This window comes from Pipistrellus kuhlii, unplaced genomic scaffold (genome assembly GCF_014108245.1).
Source record: "Pipistrellus kuhlii isolate mPipKuh1 unplaced genomic scaffold, mPipKuh1.p scaffold_m20_p_4, whole genome shotgun sequence".
Lineage (NCBI taxonomy): Eukaryota > Metazoa > Chordata > Mammalia > Chiroptera > Vespertilionidae > Pipistrellus > Pipistrellus kuhlii.
This window is the reverse complement of record NW_023425540.1, coordinates 35955203-35978689: the sequence shown is the minus strand read 5'-3', so window position 1 is coordinate 35978689 and position 23487 is coordinate 35955203. Positions and strand designations below refer to the sequence as shown.

The window sequence follows — 23487 nt, the reverse complement described above, 5'->3', positions numbered from 1 at the left end:
TCTCACCAATTCATATGCAATATGCAAATAAAGGGCTAAGGGATCCTGGAATCTGAGGAACTGTGTATAGAGAGGAATTTCCAGCTGAGTAATTGGGTTGATACCTTAGATACTGGGGGACTGGAGGGACTTCTTGATATTAATCCTCCCAAGTGAACAGCCTACCTGTGTCTGAGACTAGATCTGGGCCGAAAGCCATGGTCACAAGGGAAGTCAAAAGTCATCCAGCCACTCCCCAGATTGCCATTTCTTTAAAGAAAGAGACCTTGTTTTGGTTCCTCTCATATTCTTGGTGCTCAAGGCAATGTTGGGCACTCATTCATTCACTCATTCAGCTAACAGCTACATTTCAGCTACTGTATTTTCTGGCGTATAAGACGACCCCCTAATTTTACAGTTAAAACATAGGTTTAGGGTACAGTGAAGCTTCGGGTACAGAACATGTACACTGTGTTCTAGTAAAAAGCCTGCTCAGATTGGCTAGAGTCAGAGAGGCAGTCTATTAAAAAAAGAACTGGTGTTGCCTCGGAAGTGGGGGGTAGTCATACAGCGAATATAGGCCTAAACCTATGTTTTAACTGTAAAATTAGGGCGTTGTCTTATACACCGGAAAATACGGTACTCAACAGTAGGGTCTAGACTCAGATTCTATGCAAATATGAACTCAAGGCACATCCTAGCCATCCAGGCATTTTCCACTTAATGTAACCTCCAACAACTAAACAGGTAAGATCTCAAAAGTGAAAAGGTATGTGCTGGCACTTGGTAGTATGATATTATGGGATAGAGTGGATTCTAAACTGTGTTTACCAGGCAAATGATGAACAAGGAAAGCATTTACTCACCAAGGACTTAGCTTATTAAAGGTCATACAAGCAACTCAGCATGGGTTGAAATAATTCTAAAAACCTTTCTGAGATCCAGAACAAAAGAAAAAACAAAAACAGATTTCCAATGCTTTCTCTGACTGTCACACCTCTGGGACCAACATCAAGCTCAGCCTGAACCATACCTGTTAAAATTACAATGTTCTGTTTCTCCCACTGGCTTCCTGGTATCTCACCTCTCTGAAACTGTGATGCACTGTGAAAGAGCACAGAGAGGAAAGTATGACTGACAGAAATACATGATCAACTTCTGACTATCCTACAACAGGGTTTCCCAAAATGCATTCCAAAAAGACATTAAAAAGTGTTCCTCAAAAAAAGAGTTTATAGGCAAATAAGATGGGATATATCCAGCTCTTTCTCACCACCTTACAGCCTATCACCTGGTCCCACAAACATCCCACCTGGTCCTGCCAGCATCCTAACTTACCCAGATCCTGCAATGGCCTCCTTGCTGCTCTTCCTGGTTCTACCCTTGCCCCTAAGAGGCTCTTATCCATCCAGCAACCAGAGAAACCCTTCCCTAAGGTAGGGTAGAGAGCATTAGTCCCATGCTAAGAACCCCCAATGTTTCCTTCCTACTTCCTTAGTCTCTACATGGCCTGGCCCACCTCCTCTCCAGGCTCATCTTCCACCACCACACACCCTCATCCACCTCAGCCCAATCCAATGTACCGAACACTCTTCTGCCTTAGAGCCTTTGCACTTGTTATTCTCTCTGCTTGAAATGCTCTCCCCCCGCCAACATAACTGCTAGACTTCCTCCTTCACTTCCTTCCAGTTTCTTCCCCCTGTAGACCCCTACACCACACTATCTAAGACAGTGCCCTCAATTATCATGCTCTGACCCCTGATGCTATTTTCCTTATCCTATTTCACCATCTCACAACATAGTGTGTGTATGTATGTATGTATGTATGTGTGTGTGTGTGTGTGTGTGTATATATATATATATATATATATATATATATATATATATATATTGTCTGACTCTCCCACATACTATAAACTCCATGAGAAAAGGAACTTCTGTTCTATTGTTGGCTAAATTCCCAGCACCTAGAGGAATGCCTGACCCATTCTGAAATTATTTGTTAGATCACTGAATGGATCACTAAATTAAGCAAAATTGGATTTTGTCATCGTTGTTACAAGGCCTGTCAGAGCTGTGATCTGCTAGCAGGCATTGTGTGCCTCTTTCTTCCAAGAAGCAGGAAACGCATCTGACCCCAGAGCAAGCATTCTCAGGACCAGTGCTGGGGAACCCTCATCAAAGGTGAGCCGCATCGGGGAGGAAACCTGTTGGCCAGGGCTGTCAACAGGGAGCAGAAGGCTCCCTCAAGAAAGACAGAGGCCTGCATGGGACAGAGGCAGGACAGACCCACTGCCTCTTAGTATGATCCCAGGAAAGCAAATCAATGTTGATGTTTCTTGATCTGATATAAGGGAGGCAAATCAGTTTGGTGCTACCCCTGGGGAGTGAACTGTTTGCCATGGCTGTCCGGGCTATGGTGAGATGCTCGCCTTTGTCTTGCAGTCTCCATCAGCACCGGAATCTAATGATAACAGTCCCAGAGGTCACCCTGCAAATGGAACACACTGCTGGGCACATGGAGGGAGGAGGACACATTCATTTCCTTTCTGAAAAAGGGCCTTACTTCACCCTCTCTCAAGCTCACGTATTTCCCAAGTGGTCATTGTAAGTATTCATCATGAATAATCACCTTTGTTATCATCAAAAGGACATCACATGTGATTCTTTAAGAAAGACGGGTCTAGATTCTTTAAGACAGGCCTAGATTTTAACAAAAAGGAGTCAGTGATGGAGTTTGTCATTATAGGTCCATTAAAACAACAACAACAACCAAAACAACCAAAACAACTCCTGGGCCATGGTGACATCTCTCAGGATATATTCCCAAGAGCCTGTGGCAAGCAACAGCTGAGTGGTGGTGGGATAGGTGATAGGAGAGGATGGGGTGGGAGATCAGTGAGAAGGAGGCGCAGTTTATTTCCTCTAAAGTCACTTTCCAATGGGATTCTGACTGCATTATAACCAGTTGGACTGCACACCACACTGCAGGGCACGCTGTACACACAGGGCCAGGGTAGGAGTAGGGACAGGGTCCTTCCACTAGCCCACTGGAAGGCAGAAAGACCTACAGGCTCAGAGTAGACGCTGCCTTCCAGTTGATTCTGCTATTTTAAAGCACGGCCAATAGGTGTGTGAGCCAGATTTGGAAAGACTCCTTAGGAAAGTGACCAATGACTTGGGCTCTAACAGAGCACTGGGGGCCTCTGGGTTTGAGGACTGAGCCAACATGCCTGGAAGGACAAAACAAACAAGTGCAATAAGTGGATTATTTCCCTCTAAATTGAATGTTTTACTTAAATAAGAGTTTGGGGTCCTAATGATTTAAAAGATCCTAAAAGGTTCTCTAAATATAAGCAGAATGAATCTAGCTAATCTGGTCCCTCTCCCTTTTCCCCTACCCACAATGTTTCCTCACTCAGTGCTTAATACAGAAACCACAGTAAGGCAATATTCAACTCCTCACCCTCAGTGGTGTTCAGGGACATACATTTATAGCATGTCATCTGTATAGCACATTAACATTTACAAAGTGATTTCACATACAGTATCTCACTTGATCCTCATGTGTACTTAGAGTAGATTTTATGGATCTAGAAACTGAGGTTGAGAGATGTAACAGAACTGGCCCAGGGTCACAGAGGGCCAGTTCTAAGAAATGGGAAACCAACTCTAAGTCTTCCGGCTCTGAGAGCTGGTTTTCAGCGGCCAAGCAGTGCTGAACTTCAAACATTCAGGCTTTCAGCACATCAAGATGTGCCTTCTATCATCCCATTCTGGTTTCCAAAATTCAGTTTTTAATGTCTCCATAAAATGGAGGCAAACAGAACAACAGCTCCACAGAGAGGTGGGAGCTGGCGGTTGCTCGGCTGCTCACTTCCCCATCACTCATTTCTGTACATCAGCCTCGCCACCCTGGGGTCCCTCAGCACAGGTCCCACAAGTCAGAAAGGCCATGGGACTGCTTTTGACTGTTCACCTCCAAATGCCAACTCCACAATCTCTGAGGGTCTGCTCAATTAGATCAATAGCTTCAGGAACGTGCCTTTGCTTGAGAGAGTGCCCTGCCTACTAACTTTTTACATGCAAACCCAGCAATTCTGCCCAAGTGTGTTTCTACTGATGCTGCATTGCCAAGGACATTCATACTCCCTCTTCCTGCACCTAAGAGGAGACACCAGGAACACTCCGCACACTTGATTTCAAACAGAGGGGACCTCCTCTGCATATGTCCCACCTCCTCCACCCTGGGGTGGGTGGTCCTTATAGCTAGTTGGACAAACTCTACAGCCTCTCTTCTAGCCAGTAGCATTCTCCTCCAAAAGAGCTCACCAAACATACAAGCAAGCTCTTTGTGACATGCATATTAGAACACACTTCACTACTTGGTATAGGGAGACACCACTAACAGTTTTAGGTGATTAAAAACACTGTGGACAGTCATTCCTCTGAAGAGCAGTTGGTAACAAGATGTAACCCCTGTTATTCTACTTCTAAGGAAAATCAGAGTTGACTTAAGTCATTGTGTCTTGAAATATCTATTTTTCACGTACAAACCATTGTATTAGTTTTCTAATATAATGTATCCTACATACAGAAAATCCTAAGAAGTCCACTAAAAAAAATAGTTGAAATTAAGTTCAGAAGTATATTAGCCCTAGGACTGCTGGAACTCAGTATACAAACTAGGTGGCATAAAACAACAGTTCTCGAGGCTAGAAGTCTGCAGTCAAGGTGTCAGCATGGCCATACTCCCTCCAAAATCTGCAGAAGAGACTCCTCCCTTGCCTTTTGCTTGCTTCTCATAGTGGCCACCAACCCTCACACTCCTTGACCAGCAGCTGCATTGGTTCGGTCTCTGCCTCTGTCATCCCACAGCAGTCTCCCTGTGTTCTATGTTCGAAAGTCCCTCTTCTTATAGGATACCAATCATATTAGGGCCCACCCTATGGCCTTTATTTGATTATACCTGCAAAGACCTTACTTCCAAATAGTCACATTCACAGGTGCCAGCGATTAGGACTTCAACTTCTTTTGGGCAGAATCCAATTCAATCCACAGCATCCGCTCTATTAGGAAACTGGCTGTATATGAAATGAACCTCCATTTCATTCTACTTAAGAATTATAAAGCAGTTAATGAATGTTTTCCTGTAATCATTGCCCATCAGATCTCCAAAATGAGGTTGCAACTGCAAGAAAAACAAAGACAAAAAAACCCACAAGCACCTCTAGGGCTGGGAGAATTAGGAAACATGCCTAGAGGAAGGGCCGCACAAAGGTGAACTCAGACACTTGAGAAGCAGGTGCTGCTCAGCTGGTGCTGGTGTCTCTGAGCTAAAAGGAGGGGCCTCATGGGTCTGGGAATGCTTTTCTAAAAAGGGCTGTCAGCCACCTGGCGCTTATGTCTCTGATAGGGCTATGATGAGGCAGGGTATTATTTTCCCAGGGCTGCCATAAATTACCATACACTGGTGGCTAAAGACAACAGAAATGTATCCTCTTACAGTACGGATGGAGACTAGAAGCACAAAAGCAAAGTGTCAGCAAGGCCATCTCCCTCTGAAGGCTATGAGAGGACATCTGTTCCATGCCTCTCTCCTAACTTCTGGTGGTTGCCAGGAATCCTTGATGCTCTTTGGATAGGAGACACATCACTCCAATCTTTGCTTCCATCTCCAGAATAGTGTTATAAGGACACTGGTCGTTGGGGTTAGGACCTACTCTATCCACTATAACCTCATCTTAACTCATTACATCTGCAAAAACTCTATTTCCAAATAAGGTCACATTCTGAGGTTTTGGGGAGGCCTGAAGGAATACTATTCAACCCAGTACAGGCAGGTTCTGCAAGTTCTGAAAAAAAGCTAGAATCATATGTGGCAAGTGGAAGAAACTGTCACTTCTAATGAGAGACAGTATCTTAACAATTAGCACAAGGGGGGACTGATCAACTGTGGCAAAAGTTGCTGATGGATAACAAAAGATAAGAGTTGATAACTGTCCAGTGGATTTAGTTTCAATTGTTCCATGATCAAATAAGTTCAGGAAGTGCTGTTCTGGGTGTTTTTTGTTGGACCCGCCAGGCATTTCAGCACTCTGGCCAGCTCCTTTCCAAACAGGCCAATTTTACCGCCATGACAACAGTGAATAGCCATTATATCCATGGGGCCATATGCACATGCTCACCATGCTACCCACAGCAACCACATAGCCTGTCACTCCCCCCTGGTGAATTGTATTTTGATGTTTGACACTTCCTACTTAATTTCAGTAAGAAGTCCATGGATGATTGAAAGCAGGTGTTCATGTTCTTTCCCTCTGTTTCTTTGGAGGGTGACAGAAGCAAGTAAAAGTAGTAGAGAGAAATCATTTTGGTAAACCTGGAGCAAACTCAATGCCCATTTTAAAGACCTAGATGCGTCCTTGATACCTTATTAATACTCTCTGTAGAAAATATCTGCTTTTCTTTAAATTAAAATTTATCAAATATGGTGACGTGTTGAACATTTTAAAAATACATAACACAAAGTGAAAACAAACAGGAGGCCATATAAAAACATCAGTGAACTATGAATGAAGAAGGATTCTAATTCTGCCTTTTTCACTAACTGGTTACATGGTTAAAAAAGTGTTTTAACAGCCTTTGTTCTGTTTTTCTTCACCTATTAATTAGAAAGCTGGCATAAAAGATCTTAAAAAAACAAACAAAAAAACACACAAAAAAAACTGTCAGCTTTTGACTTGTATTACCTGATACTAAAATGGGCATGAATGATTACCAGTGTTATTATGCAATTTCTATGAATTTTTAAAGTAGAAATTAGTTGAGGATTTTACTTCAATATATAAATTACTATTTTTGTGCTCTATAAAATGGTTTATATTTTTCACAAAAAAAGTGACAGAACTCAACAAATTTATAGGCTAATAGGAAACTAAAACACTGAAAGTGAAATTAAAAAAAAACAAAAAACCTCACTTAAATTGGTTACTTATTATTTACTTGGCATCTATGACTTTCTCAGAAATAAACTAGTTAATGTGTCTAAACTAGATAGTAAAACAGAACCAGAAAGCACTTAGTGTATATTTGCACGTGTTTAAAACTGATAAAAGAAGACAACATGTGAAGAATGCATATAATAAATCAATGTAGGACAGGTCATTAATCTAATTTAGCTCTATGAGAAAATACAGTCCTGACTTCTTTGTGTTGAGTTTCTATACATCCATAATTTCAATTTTTATATTTGTAATTAATTTCTTAGGGTTAAAACCACCCAACAGAACTTCTACACTGTACTAAATGCAGAATGTGTGGGAAAATTATCTAACTGGAATTCCACTAGTCAAATAAAACTGATAAACAGTAAAATAAATAGGTATTGCTTAAATATTTTAATTTGGAACAGTGTGTTTGTTGCTTGCTGATGATAAATATCACACACAAAAATCACTAAATTTGGATATACTTAAAAATAATCTCATGAAAGAAAAAGACTTCTGATAGATGCTGTGGGGTATGTGTGTGTGTGTGTGTGTGTGTGTGTGTGTGTGTTTAACATAACCATTTCTATTTGGTGATAGTTATCAATATTCAATATAAGCTTATAATGGAGGTTATATTCTCATTTATTATTTGAAAGCATTTTAAAAATATTTTTATTGATTTCAGAGAGTAAGGGAGGAGAGAAAAATAGAAATATTAATGATGAGAGAGAATCATTAATTGACTGTCTTTTGCCTGGCCAACACTGGGGATGAAGTCTGCAATCCTGAGCAGGAATGAAACTGTGACCTTCTGGTTCACAGGTCAATGCTCAACCACTGAGCCATACCAGCTGGGCTGAAAACATTTTCTTTAAAAAATATTTTAAGAGAGACTTCTTGCAACAATCCATTCATTTTCTGTGTGTGTGTGTGTGTGTGTGTGTGTGTGTGTAAAATATAGCTATTTCCCTCAAGTTTTCTTAGGCTAAAGAGAAGCAATAAATGGTTTTATCTGCCTTTGGGTGCATAGACCTCATCAAGAAATATAGAGTGACTTTTTCCAGCTTTTTTTATTGGACAAAAACATTTAATTTCAATGAATCAACAGATCTTTGTTTTAGTGCCTCAATACTTGAGTGCCTAGCAATCAGATAAGCAATCAGATGATTTGTGTTATCAACAAATCAAATTTCCAAACTAGCCAGTAGATTTTAAAAGTTTCCCCTAAAGCCTTGCTTCTGGAAGACTGATCTGTGGACTAGTAGAATTGACATTTGTTAGAAGTGCAGAATGTCAGGCCCCACCCCAGGCCTACTGAATCAGAATCTGCATTTTAACAAGATCCTCAGGTAATCTGTACACACAGTAAAATATGACAAGCACTGCCCTAAAGTATCAACTCACATTGACTTGCATTCTGACATAGTTCCTTGAGTAGAAAAAAAAGAAGAAGAATTGTATGTTTAACCAGGAATTGTAGCTGAGTGTGCCCATTGCAGTATGCCATGCAATTCATGGAGAAAAATGGGTGAAGAACTGCTTATATAGCCACTTTTAACCACCTTAAAAGTGAATATAATTGTTGAATACCTATATAATATATCTGTGCCATGAAATTTGTGTGACCATATGTCCCAGATTCCTGAGACAATTGCAATTTATACCTGATATCCTAGAACACTGGTTGGCAAACTGCGGCTCACGAGTCACATGCGGCTCTTTGGCCACTTGAGTGTGGCTCTTCCACAAAATACCATAGCCTGGATGAGTTTATTTTGAAGAAGTGGCATTAGAAGAAGTTTAAGTTTTAAAAATTTGGCTCTCTAAAGAAATTTCAATTGTTGTAGTATTGATATTTGGCTCTGTTGACTAATGAATTTGCTGACCACTGTCCTAGAATAATTATTAACAGTACCCCACCATCTTTAAAGTAAAATGTTTTCATTTGAACAATAAATTATATGGTGACCCAAGTTAAATTGTCCCTATGGGTGGGAGTTCGACAGACTGGGAATTAGACATGTGCTGACCACCAGGGTGCAGTGAGGAACATGGCAGGCATGGGCGACGTGGCGCTGGCAGCGAGTGGCAGCGGTGGTGCTGCCAGCCCCAAATGTGCCCCCGATGAGAGCTGGACCACAGTGGGATGGTGCAGCAGGTGAGCCAGCGGGGCCAGACCAAGTGGATGTGAAGGAGGCAACTGGGGGAAGGGAGGCTCCAGCCGGCAGCCGCTAGGGACCTACCCATGCACAAATTTCATGCACTGGGCCTCTAGTAATGAACATAATGAGATCAAAAGACAACGTTTTCTGGGGAGTAGCTCTGGGGAAGTCAATTTTGTGTAATTGATCAGAGGAGGAGAGTGTCTGGTGGAGCTAAAGTCAATTAGCAGGAGCGAGAGTCCATCCAGAGAGAAAGGGGGGAGCTGGGAGACGAGCCTGTTATTGGAGATAAGAATAGGAGGCACCAAGGACAGGGAAACCAAATCAGAAACAAATCTAGGTGATATGGAAAAGTTACTTGGAGACACAACCCATTAAATTGTCTTAAGCTCTTTAGTTAAGGTATAATTTACATGCAATAAAATTCACCCTTTTTGTATATAATGTTGCAAGTTTGACAAACACACAACACATCATAATCAAAATATAGAACAGTTCTCTCACCCCCCAAATTCCCCAAGCCCATCTGCAATTAACCCTTCCCCTAACTCCAGCCCCTGGCAACCATTTTTTGCCATTTCCAATATGTCATATAACGATAATCATACACTATGTAGCTTCTGTGTCGGACTGCTTTCGGTTAGCATGATGCATTTGAGATTCATCTTTGTTGTTGCATTCATCAGTAGTTGTTCTTTTTTTTTTTTATCATTTAGTATTCCATTGTGTAAACAAACCACAATTTGTTAACCATTCATCAGCTGAAAGGCATTTGGGTTGTTTCCAAATTTTGGAGACACAAATAAAGCCTATATAAACATTCACATCGATTTGCTGCCCCACCTACCCACGCATTCATTGGTTGATTCCTGTTTGTGCCCTGACTGTGGATCAAATCTGCAACCTTGACATACTGGGACGACCTCCAACCAACTGAGCTACCTGGCCAGGGCCATTCATGATTTTGTGTGCATGTGTAATTCTCACTTGAGGATATTTCTCCATTGATTTTTAGAGAGAGTGGAAGAGAGGGGAAGAGGCGGAGAGAGAGAAACATCAATGTGAGAGAGACACGTGCCTGACCCAGGTTAGGGATCTAGTTTGCAACCAAGGCACATACCCTGACTGGAATTGAACCCAAGACCCTTCAGTCCTTGGGCTGATGCTCTTTTCACTGAATCAAACAGGCTATGGCCTGCTAGGAATCTATATTCCACAGGCGAGATTATGGTGGCCTGGACTCCGGGTGTTATAAGAACTGAATAACAAGTGCCTAGAAGCATGGCTTGCTGTGTGCTGGAACCATTGTAACCTTACATTGAAAGTTGATAACTATCACCAAATGGAAATGGTTATGTTAAACACAGACACACACACACACCCACACACACACCACACAGCATCTATCAAAAGTCTTTCTTTTCTCTTCATGAGATTATTTTTAAGTATATCCAAATTTAATGATATTTATTAGCAAGCAACATGCTGTTCCAAATTAAGATATTTAAGCAATACCTATAGTTACTGTTTATCAGTTTCATTTCACCAGATTATGTTCTACCGGTAGTAGAATTCTAGTTAGATAATTTCTTTCTGCTAGAAGAAGTTTGCACCCTACCTTGAAGAATAACTGACCACTGATTTCCAGTCTGGCTAACATATGACAACACTGTTTTAAAATGAAGTTTCCAAATGTCCAAGAGCCACAAGTAAAATCCTTTTCCACTGAATAAAGTTAGAAAAAAATGTTCTTCAAAACAGATACTTTCATAGCTCAAAAGGGAAGAAATACATTCTATTTTACCTCTATTTTGGGGCACCTAGGAATGAGATTTCTAATAAATGTTGATGTAAATATAATTTCACTGCAACAAAGTTGTTAGTTTATCTCAATTGTAAGTTTTATCACTAATATTAGCAGCCTCTCTAGTCACCAATGATCACATAAACTGCTTTACAATTTTTTAAGTATTTTGAGTTTCAATTTTATGTTGTTGTGTTGGTCTCCTCCTCTTCTGGAATATAAGCTCCCTGAGAACAGGGACTTTGTCTTGTTTGCTGTTCTACTTCCAGCAGCTGGAGCGGTGCCCCTACTTACAGAGGCCCAACAGAGGTGAGGGCTGCTTCACAGAACAAATGGAGAATGGGGTCCATTGGAATGATGGAACTGAAATGGGCCACTCCTAGCTGGTATCTCTGCCTCCAGACTCTCTCCACTCTAAGCTATTGCACACCTGACTTCAAGTTCTTCTTTCTACATGTGCAGTTCTGATAAAGATAATTCCCTGCCATCAAAATGGCCCAAACAGCTGTATCTGCCCTTCAGGGTACATCTCAAATGTGATTGCTTTTGAAGATTATCTTTATTCCATAAATCAGTGGTTCTCAGCTGGGGCAATGTTGCGCACTATCTGCTCCTACCCTGGGAACATTTGACAATGTTTGGGGATATTTTTGGTCAGGAAAACTGGAGGGAAAATATTCTCTAAAAATCATTAATTTTTTTTAATGTTTTCAGATATTAAATGAGAATATAATTCTACTAATGGCACCTAATGGGCAGAGGCCAGAGGGGCTGTTAGCCATCCTTTACAATGCACAGCACAGCCCCCTACAAGGAATTGTCTGGCCCAAATGTTAACAGAGCTGAGATGGAGAAACCCTTCCTTAAGCAAGTGTCCTTTCCCCCACAGAGTGCTGGATTGCTTTTACTGAACTCCCACTCTTTGTTTCACAGTTCTGCTATGTAACCTGTCTGTGCCCCCACCCCCCTCCAGGTCTATGTGCTTGAGATCCCAGGCTATACTCCACCCATCTCATTTTTTCTAAGGAGCACAGACTATCCCTTGCATAAGGGAGATGGTCAATTTGTTGACTAAAATTGAATTGAAATTTCTCTTTCATTAAAAAAATATTTCAATTTTCTACTCAAGTCTATTTTCTCCTGTTTCCTCTTCAGAAAAAGTAGGCACCATCTTTTGTGCATTTTACTTTTAAATAGTTAAAGCCTGTTACTAAAAAACATATCTGTCTTCTTATCTCCAGATAAATTCAAGTACCTTTTATGAGCTCATAGGAAAAATATACTCTTTAAGGGCAATAACTGTGCTAAATTGGATTAAAATAGTTTTGCTGCCATTATGTTCTATGAAGCTGCATTTATTTCATTTAGCATATCTGTAGCTTTTGAGCTAACAAACAAAACAAATAAATGAATAGTCAACCTTAACCACCTGATAAGTTAAAAGGCAGATTTACATGAATCCGGACTAAATAACAAATGCCATCATTTATCTAAAGCTCCTCCTTTTCTGATTATCCTAATATTAAACAAAGTTAATAAGCATCTGCTAATTTTATTGACATTATAAACATTTGCTGAGCATTTTACAAATAAACTATTATGGCCAATTTGCTGGCAAGGCTGTCCATTTAGAGACTTTTGGCACGTTTTAAAAATCCAGCTAAAAACCAGAATTCACATCTGACTGCCAACTCCCCATTTTATCTCTTCTGAGACAATGGGAAATCTGTTAGCCTAAGGAATAGACACACAGAGAGCCAGGCTAATTCTTAGAATTAAGTTTGGAATTTTGAATGAGAAATTCAGGTTGGAACAAAAGAAGGAAAATCTTTTGTGATCAGAAAAGATCATCATAAATTACTCTCACTGTTACTAGAAGGTAAACTGAACTCTCTTGAATGTAATCCCAAAAAGCCTCTGGGACAAGCAGAGTGGCCACCTACTGATTTCCAAGACTGTCAGTCAAAGAGACAGTGAAAACTGTTAAGAAGAGAATTCTGTGCTGTCGTATGTCAGCCAGACTGAAAATCAGTGGTCAGTTATCCTTCAAGGGAGGGCGCAAACCCCTCCTGGCAGAAAGATACAATCCAATCAGAAGACCCTGGGAAGGCACTTAGCATTGTCATGATTTCCTGAGTGAGGATGTCACAGCCCATCAATACCAGTGGAGGAAATGAAGACCAACACCCACACATACACACACACACACACACACACACACACACACACACACACACCAGACAGACACACACATACGAGCAAAAGAAAGTGCTAATATTCCCAGTAGGTGGTTGGTAAAAGTAACTTCAGAAACATCATCCCTGGGGCCCCAAGAACTCAAGTGCACACTCTGTTGCACTTTAATTTTAGCCAGAGATACTTCATCTGATTTTTGAAAATTTTGTAGTACCCAATTTCAAAGTCATCTACCAAGTGAAAAATATCTCTAGGCCAGAAATTGCATATAGCATGAACTGTTAAGTTCCATCTTATTTAGAAGCTTTATTAAATGAATATGATGTTACACACCACATGCCTGATGTGGTACTCAGCATCGCAATTGTGTAATATGATAATAATTAGGGAGTGCAGAATGCCAAAAAATTGGTACTAGACCTTTATTGTAAAATATCCCTTTAATCTTGGCTCAGGCTCTGTCTATGTAATGCGAGTGGAGATCAAATGTCTCCAAATCAGTAGGTTTTGCTGCTGTCTGCCCTTAAGAAGAATCATGTAATTCTTTTGATGTTATTATAGATAAAGCTGTAGGTATAAGATAGGTTATATCCCTACATCTCACATCAAATACAATAAACATTGGCTTTTCTCCTTGGACTTGCTGGGAAGTGAATGCTGACCTTTGTAGGTTTGAATTTTTTTTTTAAAATTCAATATTTAAATTTAATATTATCAAACCTTTTTGTTCATGCACATTTGTAACCCAAAAGGCAGGCTTGATTATTATACAGTCAGGTTCACAGTAATGAATGATTGGGCAAACAATCAGCGGCAATGTATTTATCAATAAATGAAGCGAGCCCTGTCCCAACAACCATGTCCTCTGCTTGCCATAGATAAAGAGTATGTGCCTTTATCAATGCTACAACTTCAGACTAAAAGGCACACAGAGCAGCATATGTTATCCCTGGATCCCTCTTTCACTGTCTTCTGATTTATTTCTTCTGAACTACCCTCACAGCATTTTCAATTGACAGGAAAATGTTCGGATCCTTGAACTATGGACCAAGATAGGTTGCCAAGGGTTCACTCCCTCTTTTGTCAGAGTCTCTTCTGGAAGCAATTCAGAGGGCCCTCACCCTCATACACAGCAAACTCTGGCAGGAGAATCCCACAGGAAGCACTGCCTGGCAGTGACCTCAGAGAATAATGGGATTTTAAAAACAGGGCTAGAAAGATTACCACTGGGCATCTCCCTGAGTTGTTGGAGCAGCCATCTTTGAACACTTGGTTTGATTCTTTTCTCTTCTGGGTTTTCTCGCGGTAGCAGGTTAGGTTCAGAGGAGGATGGAATAAACTAGGGACCTTTCCTCTGCCTCTGGCACCTACCTCATGGATGGAAGGTTGGGCATCTAGAGACAGCATCCTGGGCATAGCCATGGCATTCTCGTGTCCATCAGCAGTGGTAAGGCTCTGCCAACCAGTTTCTCAGATAGTGGGCAGGAGAAAAAGTTCATGGGAGCCGGAGAGCTTTGTTAGGCTTCGCCAAAGGACCGACGTGGGGAAAGTGGAGGGGATTATGGCTGGAAAGGACATGCAAGGGGGTTCTGGAGCACTAGGAATAACCTCTCTCATGAGCTGGGTGTTGGTTAAAGGGATATGCTCCGTTTGTGAAAACCGATATCCCCTTTAAATACATGTGCTTTTACCTCTGGATTTCAATTTAAAAGGTTAAAAATTATTTAGAATATTCTTAGCTGTCATGTGTCCAGCTCTGAGAGTTACAAAGACCTCAGTGATGTAGCGCTCTCCCCTGGGGTTCAAGACACTCAGAATGTAGCAGGAAAACAGGTGTAGAGAGGACGTGATGACAAAGCAGGGGAGGCACTCCCACAGTGGCAGCTACAAGGGACTGAGAGAGATAAAGGGCCCTGAATTCTACCGTCATGAAATTTTAAGCTGAGGCCTGGAGAACAGGTAGGAAGGAGCCTTTCCTACCGGCAAATGTTAGTAGTGGGGGAGGATCGATAGTGGGAGGGAGGACCTTCTAGGCCCACGGGGAGAGAAGATTAAAAATTGCCCATCTCCAATTCCATCAAATACACAGACATAGCAGAATGAAAAATGCCCCTAAAAGCAAAATATTCTGAGTAGTAATACAGGCTTTTGACAGCTATTGAACATGTAAGATTTATTGAGGACAGAAGTGGGGGAGTAGGGGAAGCTTTAATAACTAAGTCAGCAATGAGTTGTCCTTCTCAGGGGCCCTTCAATGGTTATAGGTGGGCTCTTTTTTTTTTTTTCATTCAAAATGAAAATGGCTTTATTGAGTACCAACATAATTTATACTCTCACAATTTTGATTACCTTACCTATATTATGGGCTAGAAAATTTTTCCATGGGAAAAACTAGCACTGCTTTTTAGTCACTAAAACAGTATTTAGACATATTTGAAAAGTAGCATCTTAGGAGCATCTTGAAATTAATTTTTACCACCTTTATGGATGACTTAATTACAAAAATAATATGTGATTATTGTCGGAAACTCAAGCAATTCAGAAATACATAAAGTACTAAGTGTAAGGTTCTATCTTGCTCCCGAAAGATAACTGTTTGGTCTTTATTCTTCCAGACTTTTAAATATATCTTAATTTTTTAAAAAAAATATAGACATACCACATATTCTAGTCAATAAAGTGCTGTATTTTAAACTAATAACGTATCTTCAAAATATTTTCATATTAATTACATATAGGTGTTCATTCATTTTACTGTAGTATTTCATTGTTGACCTGGTTACCCTCTGGTGGAAATTTAGGATGTTTCCAGCTTTTCACCACCACAGATAATAATGCCACAAACATCCTGTACAAAATTCTGATGATTTATCTTAATATTGTGATACCTCTCAACATGTGTGAAAGGGAGGGCCTACGAAGTCTCCTGAGATAAGGCTCATCCCAAGTGAACAGCAATTTGAGAACCACTATTTATGGTCCTAGGACCGTGGTCAGCAAACTGCAGCTCTCGAGCGACATGGACTCTTTGGCCCCTTGAGTGTGGCTCTTCCACAAAATACCATGGCCAGAGCGAGTCTATTTTGAAGAAGTGGCGTTAGAAGAAGTTTAAGAAATTTGGCTCTCAAAAGAAATTTCAATTGTTGTACTGTTGATATTTGGCTCTGCTGACTAATGAGTTTTCCCACCACTGTCCTAGGACAATGACCAGAGGGGACTGCTGATTAAAAATATAGGATGCTGTGTCACTTGAAGTGTCCTCTCACCAATCTCCATGCAGTCCTCTAAGCTCTCTGGGGACATGAGAGAATTCAATAGCATCATCAGTTTCTGCAATTTTGGGACCAGGGCAATCGGGGCAGTGAGAGGCAGTCCATCAACCCTGCAGGAAACCGGGATAGACTGCAGCTGATCCCTGAGGACTCATGAGAGATCTCTGCAGTGGCCTGGGAATCCACAGCTGGACTAAGAATACAGCCAGAGAAATGACTGGATGCTATCTACAGCGCATCTATGTTTCTCTACCTCCACACTGATTGGCCAACAGGAAACCCAGGCTGCAGATTTAACTGGATACTTCTAAAGTAATCTAGGCTTAGCTTACTTTTGTGTTCAATGCAGATCATAATGCGTTTGATGTGCATGAACTTGGAGCATGCGGCCCCGAATAACAGTATGAGTATGGCCCTATGGAGTTATTAAAATGTTGCTTCTTAAGTACAAACACACTTAAGTGTACAATGGAATAAAAAAATGCTTACTTAGAGCATCTAAAAAGTAATATTAAAATGAGTGCACCTAAAAGAAGCTCGTCAGAGCCGGAAAGGACAAAGTGGGTCACCTTCTCTACCCACTGCCAAAGCGCAGGGCGTCCCGTGCTGCGGAGGCTCCCGCGCTGCATGACTCAGCTGGGCCATTTAAAGCCAAGAACAAACATCTCATATTTCTCTCAGAAAAGTTCAACCCCTCAAGATCGCTATTTATCTTATGCAAATACGCATATTTTAAAACCTGAACCCCGAGGCGATCTCATCTAAAACACACTCTGCTGCTCCTACAGAGGCAGGCCTGGAACTGCAAGCTCCAATCCTTCAGCAACATCAGGAGCAGAGATGGGGAGGATCCAGAGGATCCTCTTATTTGAGGCCCTGAGTCTAGCCTTCAGAAGCCCCTGGTGCTCAGTCAAAGGTGCAGATACACGGGTGGTTGTAATCAGTTGAGGGCCGTCGTGGTGTAGTGCAAAAAGACATTGAATTTGGTTCAGGCAATTCTAAGCCATTATCTGGGAAAATCACAAATTCTCCAAGTAATGAGAGGCCCAGGGTCATTAGGAAGACTAAATATAATGTCCCCAATGCACATAGCACATGCATTGGTTACCAGGAAGAGTGACATAGCTGGCAGGGCCCAAAGTAAAAGAAAAACATGGGACTCTGTTCAAAGAATTTCAAGTGATGGCAGTGTATAACTAAACACAGGGCCCTTTTAATATGTTTTGTTTTTTATTGATTTTTAAAGAGAGGAGGAGGAAGAGGGATAGAGAGGTAGAAACTTTGATTGACCTGCTTTGCCCTCTGCAGGTCCCCTTACTGGATCATGTGCCCTGACCAGGAATCGAACTGGTGACCTCTTGGTTCATGGGTTGAGCTCAACCACTGAGCCACATCAGACGGGCCACAGGGTCCTTTCCACACGTAAGGTTGTGTGACTGCACAGTGACGAAAACCCATGAAGCTGGCCCCGAGTGCTGCCATTCTGCAGATGGGTACTCCTCCCGAACTGCCCGGCTAAATCTCAGCACCCTGCATTGGCAAATGTTCAGGAAACACCTGTCTGCTAGCAAGACTGCATCATAATAAAAAGGAAGTAGGATTTCTTACATTAAGAAGGAATCCTTTCATTTTACAAGACAAACATTAGAAGAAAAGCCACTTTTCAAAGTGTCTACAAAATAACATGCTAAGATATTTACGTATATTTTCCTATTTCATCTTCATACACAATCCTAAAAAGTATGTACAAAAAAAAATCATCTTTTCACAGCTGAAAAATGACAGCTCAGAGAGGTTAAGAAACTTGTCCCTTTTTCCCAATTAGCTCATTAATTTATCCCATAACATTTATTGAGCTTCTGCTTTGTTCCAGATACTTTTTTTTAGACACTAGAGACAGCACAGCAAGACAAAACAACAACTGACCCTTAAGTACAATGTTTGTTCTTAATCTGAATTCAGATTTAACTGAGCATCCTGTTTTTCTCTGCCAACCTTACTTAAAAGCAAAAGTGCGCTGTGAGAGGAAAGGGAATTTTAACTTCACCAGAGAGGAATATAATAATATTAGGACCAGAAACGGAAGACCAGTCTATAATCTGAAGACCACAGGGAGTTCAGACTGAAGGTAGGTTGGAGCAGGTGAAGAGATGGCCACAGCAGGAAGAGGCTGATGAGTGCAGGTTGCTAGGATGGGAAAGGTTTGCGGGGAGGGGGGTTTTGCAAAATGAGGTCATGGAAGTGAGCAGGGGCCAGACTGTTCAGAGCCTTGCAGGTTAAGGTTTTCAGTCTTTACTCTAATAGACTGACCAGTCATACATGATGCTTCTTCTTCCTGCCCTCCCTTCTTTGATATCATCTACACAATGGTCTCCAGAGTCCTTCCCAATCCCCGGCCTTATTGATTTTTACCAAAGAATTTAGTCATCTTCAAATCTGTCTTCCCAGCTGGAATGTGACTTCCCTAAGGGTGTCAAGGAGATGATCAGTGTTAAAGAGAGCAACATAGTTTAGTAAGTTCATGGGTTCTGATGGCATAACAATGACATCCAGAGCTCGATAAACAGCATATTCTGCCTCCCTGCCTCCCCCCCCCCCCCCCCCCGCAAAAAAAAAAAAAATACCCACTCAATTAGAATGTCTTGGAAGAGCTCAGAAATCTCCATTTGAACAAGCTTCCCAGGAAGGGAGAATACACACAACTAGTTGAGAAGCACTGGTCTATTTGACTATTCTAAGATTCTAATTCATAGGATTTTCAAATAGTGACAAGAGAAGCACTTCTTCTGATCTGTCATAAATCTCACTGTGCTCTTGAACTGTAAGAGGGCCCAAGTGCTATGAGAAGACAAAAGCCCATCAATATAGTTCTTAGTGTCTGCTCTTAATCATTTGTATTACATAGTGTCCATGGGAAAAGACAGAGCAGGCATGGTGTGCAGTACAGAAAACAATTTAAATGTTGTCGTGTTAAACTGATTTAAATATCTGCTTTACAGTAGCTGGGATTATTATTTTTCAAATTTGACCTTTTAAAAATGTTTTAATTAATGCTCCCAATGGCATACTACAAAATCTAACATTTCCTCTACAGAAACAGAGCTCACAGCTCTATGGAAAATTTCAATCTGAGTTCATCAAAATCAATTCCTATGTTCTACTTGTAAGCAACGTTCAGATTTAAAATAAAACTCATTATCTATTTCATCATTTCATGGAGGGAAAGAATATTAGGATCAGAAAAGACCAAACCATCCAAACCCACTCCTATCCATTTGTTCAGTTCTTCCCAATAGGGAAGCCATCATCATGTTCCCTAAGTGGGGCATCCTGGATGAAACTAAATGGTGTCTGTAGATCTGATTAAGACGTATTTCCAGAAAGAATTAAAGTAGTGGCTCTTCCCCTCTCAGCTGTCTCAAATAAAGAAAAAAGGCTCCAAATTCTATCCACTGCTCCGCTTTACACTGGTCGCTCAGCGGGGCTGCAATTGAAAAACAAAGCAAACAAAAAACAATTTTGCGATGCTGCACCCAAACTGCACACAGCTGGGGACCTGCCTCTCCTAAGTTTACAAGCAGACTTGACAGAAAGGATACCTTTGTGTGAAATTAACTGGCCATGAAATACATGCTCTAAACCAGATCAGGCAGAAATGTCAGCAATATAGAACCAAGAAGCATGGAGGCGGATCCTAGGCTTTCCCCTGATGCAGCCTCCGACATCCACTGTTCACAGAAACTGATGGTTATGTGTCTATAACATGAATAATTACAGAGTGAGCTGGTTAGGAAGCATTTTGACAAATCAGATGTTTTTATTTATAAAATACGTCAACAAGCTTACTTACCTCAGAGTAAAAACTAATAATCCCTAATTATAGGAAATGGATTTTCTGGCACTTGCAGTCACATGACACCCGTTGTGACGCCATGATGATGCCCTTTGCGGTAATCTGAGGGAGGCACCTTCCACACTTAAGGAATATAATAATGAGTAGGATTTCCCCCAAGAAGCTCTCAGGCTATTCTGCTGGTCAGACCAGAGAAGCTCCTTTTACTGTCATTAGGTCATTAAAAATAAATTCCATTTCTCTACTACATCACCAAAATACTATCGCTTCTCGGCCTTTTGGCTAAGATCAAGTGTAGTACATCACCAAAATACTGAGATGTAATCCGGAGCTTCCCCACCCCCCCCCCTCCTTTCCTTCTCCAGACAGCAGCTAATGGCAGTTGATGTTATATTAGACCATTAGGAAAAGTCTATTGTCTACATCTGCTGAGTCTGAAGGCCAGATTTCATTAAAGGGATAGTAATGTTTTAAAAGATAAAACTGTCTTTCTTTTTCTTTAAAGAGATGTTGTTTCATAATATTTTGCATTCACAAATCCTTTGCATGTCCAAAGCTCTCTGAGACCATCTCTTGGGTCCTCAAAACAACTCTGTCATCAGAGCTAGTCTGAGCTATTTTCCACATCCCTCCAGTGTACCCAAGAGGGTAAATCACTTGCCCAAGGTCACAGAACACAATACTTGGTAAAGTGGGAACTAGGATCTTTGTCTGAATCATGTGAGATAATTGTTTTTCTGCCCCCCTCCCTCCCCCTCACACACATTTTCATTCCTTTTGCCACCCACACTGCAGATTGGGGCTCACTCAGTAAAACCAGCAGGAAAACCTTTGCCATTAGATTTCCAGAAAGTATGGTTTTTAAACAACAACAATAATAATGATAGCAATAAACAGAATGAAACGCGGATTGTGCTTTTTATTTTCTTCCAGGGAATGCATTCATAGTGCTGTTTTTTAACGTATATTTTTACGTTAGGAAAGAAAGGGTCTTTCTTAACAATGGCAGCACATTATTTCTGTAAGTCATTCTCAAGCCCCCCTTCAAGGCCCGGCTTCCCGAAAAAAGAGGAAGGAACGCGTTGGCCCTGCCCAGTCGCAGGAACCTCTCCATCGACGCTTTCACATGAAAACTTGGTGCCGCCACGAGGCCTCTCGTAATTTGCCAAAGAGATTGACGCCAATTATCCTCCAGGATGCAGGATAAGACGGAAAGGAAAATAACTTTCTCCCGCTGCCAGCTAAGTGTGCAGGAAGGAGGTCCCGGGAGAGAGGAGGCCACAGGGTCTCTATGGCGGCGCCTTAACAGACGCCCCCTCTGCCCGCCCTCCCGGCACCGGCACTGCGGCACTGCGGAGCCGCCCGCCCGCCGCCCGCAGCCGGGCCCCGGGGCTCCCAGGCCGCCCCCGCCCGCCTCCCCGGGGGCCTCAGGGCGTCCAGCCCGCATCCAGCCCCGGGAGCCTGTGACGCGCACCCGCGCTCCCGGACGGAGCCTCCGCCGCCGCCCCCCACCCCGTCCGCCCCCCGCGGGGCTGCGTCTGCATCACTCGCTCACGTAGCGGTGACGCGAGCATCCCCGGCTCGGGCCACCCTGGCGTGGGCACCTCCAGCCCGGCGCCCGGTGACTCAGCCCCTCCCCCGCCGTCCCCGGGGAGGGGGGGTGCGGGCGTCTGGGGTCCCCGCGCGCCCACAGAGAGGCGCTGGGTGGTGGCGGTGCGTCCGCGGCGGGTGCATTCCCACCTCCCCGCGCCAAGTTCATCACCGGATTCCGCAGTCCCCGTGGGCGCCCCGCCACACGCTGGGGCTCTGTCCTCCCAGTGCTAGAACCCGGGCCGGGGGGGGGGGGGGGAAGAGCCCTCCCTCCAAGGGAAGGGTCCGTGGATGGGGTGATCCTCTCCAAAGCACAGCTTGGCATCATCTCGGCAATGTGTTTACCGGAGACGGGAGCCTCACGCCAACCGGACTCTGAGCCTCACCTGGGACGCAGTGGGCGTTCAGCAGGGTTTTTCTGAAAATGCAGGCGCAGGGCAGTGGGGTGCAGGCACCTCCAGCCACCGCCCCGCGGGCTTCCCTCTCTCCATCCCTCCCCAGACACCAGACAGGAGCGCCGGGGACTCGCTGGCACCGGTTTTAAATCCCCCGTGTTCTTCGGGGCTCCCGCAGTGCCCACTGCGGCTGCCTCTGCTCTCCCGCCTCACGTCTACGAGGGATCCCCGCCGGAAAGTTGAGCCCGAAAGGCTGGAATGGAGGTCCTGGACCAACAACACCCATCCCGGGACTTAGAGCTGCCAGTTTGGAATCGGCCTCCCCCTGCCCGTCCAACCCGGCAGGCCAGCGCGGATCGTGCGGGTCCCCACCGAAGGAGGGCGCGGCCCCCGTATCGCTGCCGCTCACAGACACACACACACACACACACACCCGCCCCCGGGAATCCGAGATGCAGTGAGCCCACCTCCCTTGACCCACCTCAGGCAACTGGAGGTGGAATCACACCCTCCGTATACACCCCGACTTCCCCCCTCCTGCCCCAGCAGAGGTGCCCCCCGGCTGGGCAGCGCCTGGCGCCGGCAGGCAGGCAGGGCAAAGTTGCGCTTCTACGAGGCTGCAAAAGTTCCCGAGGCTGCAGCCCCTGGCCTCTGAGTCCGGGAGGAACATTCAGCCCCGGCGGGAACTCCCGCCACCGCTGCCGGGCCCCTCACTCACCGCCGCGGCCGCCGGGGACCCCCGCCTCGGGTGCTACCGGCGCTGCAGCCGCCACCGCGCGGGCGCCGCTCCGCTCGCGCTCCGGGGCCGTCTCCGTCTGCCACCCGCTCCTGCGGGCGCCGAGTGGCGGCTCCTCCGGGCGTGTGGGCGGCGAGAGGAGGGGCGGGAAAGTGGCTCCCGGCTCCCACGCTGCGGTCCTCCGGCCCCGCCTCCGCCCGCGCCTCCTCCCGGTGCTGCAGTGCCCGCGGCGGCGCGGCTGGAGTACGAGCAACCGGAACGCGGGGAGGCGGGGGCCGCTCCCGACTCCGTGGGGGGGGGGGGGGGGCGGCTGAAGCGCCCCGGGAGGGCGGGCTTGCGGCGGAGATCAGGCCACTCCCTCCCAAGTGCAGGCACTTTGGAAGAAGTCAGGGCTGAGTTTGTGTTGGAGGGAAGCAAAGGGCACCAGTTCTTTCTGCCTGTGACTATGCGCACCCGGGGGCGGCGCGCCGAGTCCGGTCCCAACAGAGGAGGAGTTTTCAGAGCTGAG

At 43.8% G+C, this 23487-nt stretch overlaps 1 protein-coding gene across 1 annotated transcript in view; it reads right to left on the bottom strand.

Moving 5' to 3' along the window:
- SV2C (synaptic vesicle glycoprotein 2C) overlaps positions 1-23202 on the bottom strand; it is a 132766-nt gene extending 109564 nt beyond the window's left edge. The window contains exon 1 of the mRNA XM_036409771.2: positions 22962-23202. The gene's annotated coding sequence lies outside the window, so the exon portion shown is untranslated. The remainder of the gene's footprint in view (positions 1-22961) is intronic.
- Positions 23203-23487: the final 285 nt, after the last annotated feature.